Source organism: Onychostruthus taczanowskii, unplaced genomic scaffold (assembly GCF_017590055.1).
Source record: "Onychostruthus taczanowskii isolate IOZ18803 unplaced genomic scaffold, ASM1759005v1 scaffold35, whole genome shotgun sequence".
Classification (NCBI taxonomy): Eukaryota; Metazoa; Chordata; class Aves; order Passeriformes; family Passeridae; genus Onychostruthus; species Onychostruthus taczanowskii.
This window is the reverse complement of record NW_024500905.1, coordinates 1711418-1718174: the sequence shown is the minus strand read 5'-3', so window position 1 is coordinate 1718174 and position 6757 is coordinate 1711418.

The window sequence follows — 6757 nt, the reverse complement described above, 5'->3', positions numbered from 1 at the left end:
TTTCTCTGAGAGACAGAGTGATATTGTCATGAGTGGCAGTTGTAGCAAGAGCAATCCAGAGGAGATGAAATTAAAATGTTACCTCAAATATTGTCTCTCCTAGGGCTGTCAGAAAAATGCAAACATTATCTCTCTTCTGTTAAGAACTGAGGGAAGAACTAGAAATCCAATTCCTTTGAATCTCTAGAGAAAGCAAAATCATTCGTTTTGATGCTACTGCATGTGAAAAGCTTCTAAAAAAAATCCGAAATCCAGGTCATAAAAATTATAACATCTAATACAGAGAGATGCAGTGGAGCAGCCCACAGCAATGTCTTTGGACCACACATGGTCATCTTTACAGTCATGGAGTGACACTTTACTCAGAAAGTAAACTTATCAAAAGAGAGTGCTCCCACAGTATCCCTCCATCTGCTGGTCTGCAAGCTGAAGCTGACCACCGTATCCAGAGAAAACAGAGAGCTGCCTATGGGAACCCAGAAGGGCACCCTGAGTTGGGTCAGACTCTGCCAGTGGTTCACACTGCATAGGTGTAAGGGTCAATCACTCCGTGTGGTTGTGGCCAAAATAAGACCAATAATATAAGCATGCAGAGAGGCAATGGCTGAGGCAAAATTAAACTGCGTTTGCTTCTCAACCAAATGTGAAACTTAGGAATGTCAAGTTTGATTTGATCTTACTCCAGCTTCTAGACAAAGTCGCAGTTACGGCCACTTTGCAGCATTCTCATTTGATGGGTGGTGTCCTTTGAAACAATAGGAAATTTTCCCACTAAAATCACTGGGCTTTGGTTCTAGGTCAAAATGAGAAAAATCCTCAGACGTAAGGGCAGAAAGGACCACAACAGCCACATATCCTGACTTCTTGTAGTGTAAGACATAATTCCACCAAATAATAGATTCAACAAGATGGCAACTTCTGATCAAGGCATTTCACATCTTTCAGAAATACAATATTAGTATAAAGAATTTAAATGATAGAGAATATACAATATACCAATAATTAGTTGATTAACATTTGGTTAAAATTGGGCATTTTATTTCTAGCTTGATTTTGTCCACTATTATTCAATCTCATGTTATTTCATAATGTAGAATTTTTCAAAGGAATAGCCAGTGCCATAATCATGATGCTTGCATACTGCATTCCTACCTAATGATGGAGCTGACAGTAAGAATATCAGGAATAGTCTGAAAAGAGTAAAATATTTCACTTCCCAAAAATATTTTACTGGTGCATTTTGTGTAATGCAATCAGACCAGTCGTTTGAAGAAGATGACTCTTCAAGGGCACAAGTAAAGAGTTCTTTGAACAAACTGCAAATGAAAAATTGATGTAGAAGACAAGTAATGCATAGAAACTCTGCCCTGCATTAATGAGAATGCTGCAAGGTAGCCATAAAGTCACTCTTGTCTAGAAGCTGGACTAAGATCAAATCAGACTTTACTTTACAAAGTCTCACATTTGGCTGAGAAGCAAATGCAGTCAAATTTTGTCTCAGCCATTGCCTGCATTGTCTGCATGCTCATATTATTGTTCTTTGGACATAACAATATAGAGCGATTGGTACTTAAACCTGTGCCATGCGAACTACTGTCAGTCTGACCCAACTTGAAATTGACGAGACTTTCCACTGGAACATAACAGGATTGTGAGGACCAGTTCCTTGATGGCATTGAGCTGCCTAGCAGAGTATTGGCTAAGTGGAAGCTAAATTCCATGTGATTAAGGCTATGAGTTCAGCTCTGCGGACTTTCAGTGTTGGTGCTGTAGGTGACCGCACCACACCTTAAAGAAAACAGCTACATCCAATGTGGGAATCATACTGTAATCCTCACTGAGTGTTTTGATTATTTTTATCCATTTGTTGTAATCAGAATCTGTATGCCCAGTTCAGCTATCTATACTTGCATTGGAGACACCTGACGTTAGGTGGCTTGAATCCTACCCTAAGTACCCAGGTTGATTTTGTCAATCTCTAGACACTGGCAGACAGACCAAGGTGCCCCCTTTAAATTTATTGCCACAGAAGGTAGGGGCTTTAATGGCTGTTAGGTTAAGAGCTTAAATGATTAAATATCTGTATAAAGCCACAACACAAGTTTGTCACTTGTAGAGGGTGACTTAGATTACCAAAGGTCTGAATCTTTCATGAGTTGCTTCTCTCTCCATTTACATTATAGAATGGTAACAGTGAGTGGCTGAAGCTAGGGGTATGAATCCTGGCTATAACACTTGATCTTTTGTGTTCATGTGTATGCTGTCACAACTGTGCCTACTGTGTACTTTAAATAGAACATTTGCATCACTTAAGTCTGCCCTATAAAGATACTAACTAAACAATATACATTGTTTTATGCAGTCGTGAATGAAAAACCCCAATAGATATTAACAATGAAATGTGCTAAATTCAGTTTGGGTGCTTCCTGGTTTCTAATATTTAATACATGTAGCTAGTTATCACTAATTCTCTCTTTTTAATGTATAAACTGAAATACTATAATTGCACTAATTGTTATCAGAATTTTGAACAAGATATTGTATAGAGAAGAGATTTTTAAATAAAATGGAATAATAGCAGACATATAATACAGAATAAAAGTTTGTTTTATTACCAACTTGGATTTGCCTAGCACTTAAAGGAAAATACCCCTACCACTGTAATATTGCACTCTGTAAAGAGATTGTTTAAAATGAAAAGATTTCATTCTCCTATGCAGCCTTGTTGTAGCGAGGAGGTTTCACAGCCTCCTGACTTCTGTGGTGCTGATAGAAATATATTTGTAGTCTAAATATGCCTGGAAAGTGTTCCAGTAGAGATTATAGGGTAGCTGGTGTGCCACTGTGATTTGCTTAATTCAAAGTTGTGCTTGAAAGAGACATTTAATCTGCAGTGGACAGAAGCTGCAATGCTGATACTGAAAATGACATTTAGCAACAATTTCTGATGGCTTTTCCTGAAAGTGGCTTGGGAAAAGCATCTCACTGGTACTAGTGGTGAAGTTAAGCTTCTGAATTTTACATATGAAGATGGTGGAGGGAGAGCTATATTTAGATGAAAGGGATTCACTTCTTTCTAATACCATGCAACCAGAAAATCTGACGTTCTTCGTAAAATGGTTGATGTTAGTTTTTTCATTACTTTCACTGGCCTCTCTGGAGACCAGTAAAAAGGCTGCCTAAAGATCAAAAATCCAGAATTAAATGGTATTTACATGGGTAACAGTCAGTCACTTCATGGAGTGATTTGCTGATTTTAATTGAAAATTAAGATGCTAAATACTTTTAAGGATCTCAACTTAAATAATTTAAAAAATCCCAAACAAGTATAAAAATTCTGTGTTAGATCTGCATGCTTCCTTTTTTCTTAAACATTTGAGTCAATGGTCACACTATTCCTGCATTAAGACAAATATATTTCACTCTCATCATATCACCTCACTGTGTGTGCATTAAGGGCCAAGTTGGGAGCTTCTAGAAGTCAGAAAAGATAAATTTTCACCATCTTGAAATCCAGCCAAAGGTGTTGAAGTACTGGCTTCAGATCGTACCTCTATTTCCACCTTCTGTACCCTGTTTGTCATGAAATCTAACCATGCTGCAAAACATATCCCCTGGTTAACTTTCTCTGCTCTGAAATTCCAATGAGCCATAAATGTAAATTCAGTTGTGGATAGCGATAGAGTAGGAAAATAGGATTTATATAGAAGAGACAGTTAAAAATTCATCAGTAGCTTTAGTGTGAAGAGATTTTATTGAATTCCTGCATAGGAAAGCAAACCTGAGGAACCCCTGTTAGTAATCCCCTTTGAAGACAGACATGAGATACTATGTACGCTATACAGTTTATTAAGATATCTAGGGGATATCTTAATAAGAATATTAAGGGGAAAAAAAAGTGAGCTGGAAACAAGTCAGAGCTTGAAGCTTTATAGAAACTTATGGTGGTGAGAAAATATTAGGAGATGTGTTTCAATATCTCTGAGAATATTTCTGACTAAAACAGGAAGCAGTCCATAAAAAAAAGTTAAAAAACTGTTTTAGACAAGTATTTTCAAAAGCTTTTTATTATTTGATAGCTTGTACTTTGGAGGTTTAAGCCATTAATGTGGTCCACAAAACACCTTGCTGATTAACCTGAAATTGAAAAAGTGAAAATCACATATTGTCGACATTTCCTACAGGGGGGGCATGGAAGTTCTAGGGTAAAAAGTTACAAAAGAGAAAGGAAAAGGGGTTCAAAGTCACTGTGACAGAGGATGTGTGTTTGATTTGCTTTTCAATGAGGCTTGCTGATAGAAAGGAAAGATTTCTACATGCACGAAAAGGAGAAAGGGCAGGGGGAATAAATTCAAGTGAGTTAGACTTTCAAGAACCAAAGCAATTTCTGTCCAGGCAAAAGAGACAGAAATGAAGATGGATAATGCAGCAATAGAAGCAGGAGCACAGTGCAGAAAGATAGTTATGGATGGTTAAAAGTTTCCAGCTAGTTACAGATGTCTGTTGCTTGGAAAACTTATTTTAGACCCTTAAGCACGTGCTTGATTTTAATGAGATTTATGCTCAGGCTAAATGGCAGGCATGGTTCAAGGACTTTACCTAACCAGGATCAAAGAGAGAAAACTGTCATTTGAGTTAAGTATGCTGATTTTTTTCATATTCCTTTGAAATATGAGAAGAAATTGCAAAATTTTTTCAGCAGTAACTGTTTAGTAGGAAGATAAAAACCACACTGATTACAACCTTCGTGGTCTGGTTTTCTACATGTGGGTATGAGATCAGAATCAGCAGTTAGCTATTAAAGTTTGAAAATGAAGTGGAAAAGCAAACACTGTCACAAATTGGATGAGAAGTCTGAAGAAAGGGGGTTGAAATAATGCTGGTAAAGGAGGTACAGAAGCAGTGTAAGAAGAGTTTTTTAATACATGAGGATATTAAATAGAAACATATTATAAACAGACAAAAACCTAAAAATAAAATCCAGGAAAGAGTCAGAGAAGAGATACAGATTAAATCATACCAACACTGCAGGGAAGAAAACAGTTGTGGAAAATTGGGATGTGCATTGCACTGTGTTGGGGTTGGCTCAACAGAAGAAGAAGATATCCTCAGCTTAAGGCCATGGGAAAACCCTTTGTAGTTGTGAGCAAAAGACTCACTCCCAAGATCCCCCTGTTTAGTTATGTAAATTGTTGCTAGAAATTCCTGGGTTCTTCTTGTTATTATTGGTTACTTTTTGCTGCAAAAATTGTAATATTCCCAAACATTCTCTCCCATTGAATCCTTCCCTCAGACCCTGCCTTAACCCCTCCCTATAATCAAGTGTATCAGTATCTCTGCTCTAGCCTGGACCTACTCTTTTCTGGTTTGTTCCTAGTACAGCGAGGACCCTCCTGTTTGTTGTTTTTGTCTTATTAAAGTTCTGTTTCTGAGAAATCAGATCAGAGTAGTCTCTCTCCATAAAGTCTCCAGAGCTGATTCCCAAGGAAACCACCAGTCAGACTGTCCGGGCAAGGACCAGAGGGTTTCAGGACTGACATGACAAGGTTCTGGTAGTAGGCAGACTATAGAGGTGGCGTCTATGAGAAGTTACAAAAATCTTCCCCAATGACTAACAGAGCCAATTCCAGCTAGATCCAAGATGGACCTGCCACTGGCCAAGGCCAAGAACATCAGTGATGATGGTAGTGCCTCTGGGATAACAGCTTTAAGAAGGGAGAAGAAACAGTCGTGACACAGAAGTCAGAGAGGAGTGAGAATATGTGAGAGAAACATGTCTGCAGACACTGAGGTCAGCAAAGAAGTAGTGGCAGGATGTGCTCCAGGAGCTGGGGGAGAGATTCCCCTGCAGCTCATGCTGCAGACCATGTGAGACGGGCTGTGACCCTACGGATCATGAGGACTTCACAGATGCAGAGATCTGCAGCCATGAAGGACCCTGTACTAGAGTGGGTGGATGCCCAAAGGAGGCTACAAACCTGTGGGAAGGCTGTGCTGAGCAGTTTTGCTGGCAGGATTTGTGAGCCTGCAGGGGACCCACACTGGAGCAGCGTGATCTTGAAAGTCTGCACGTTGTAAGAGGGATCAACGTTGGATCATCTCATGAAGAACGGCTGCCCTTGGGAAGAACTCACACTGGAGAAGTTCATAGAAGACTTGAATGTGGGAGGCACCCCATGTTGAAGCAGTGGAAGAGAGCAAGGAGTCCTCCCCCTGAAGAGAAAAGAAGGACAGAGATAATGTGTGGTGAACCAGCTTCCGGCCTCATTCTCCATCCTCCTGTGTGCCCTAGGGGGAAGGAGGCAAAGAATCAGGGAGTAAATCCAAGCTTGAGAAGGAGGGATTGGTGAGTGTATGAAGATTTAGTTTTTATTTCTCATCCTACTCTGATTTAATTAGTAATTGTAGAAGCCTACAATAATGAATTAAATTCATTTCTTCCCAAGTAAAGTCTGTTTTGTTTGTGATAGTAATGGGGGACTGATCTCTCCCCCAAGTCCTTATCTTGCCACACAATCCTTTTATTACATTTTCTCTCCTCTGTCCAGCTGAGAGGGAGGAGAGATGGCGGGCCTTTGATGGATGTATGGCATCAAGCCAGGGTCAACCCACAAAAGGTTGTCACGCTGCGCAGAGTTAATGACATCCAGGGAGATGTTTTTCTCCTGCTGTTGCTCACCACTCAGAACTTCAGCCAAGTGCCCCCCTTGCTGTTTCCAGGTCTCCGCTCCTCATGCTCCTCTTCCTTCTTCCTTCA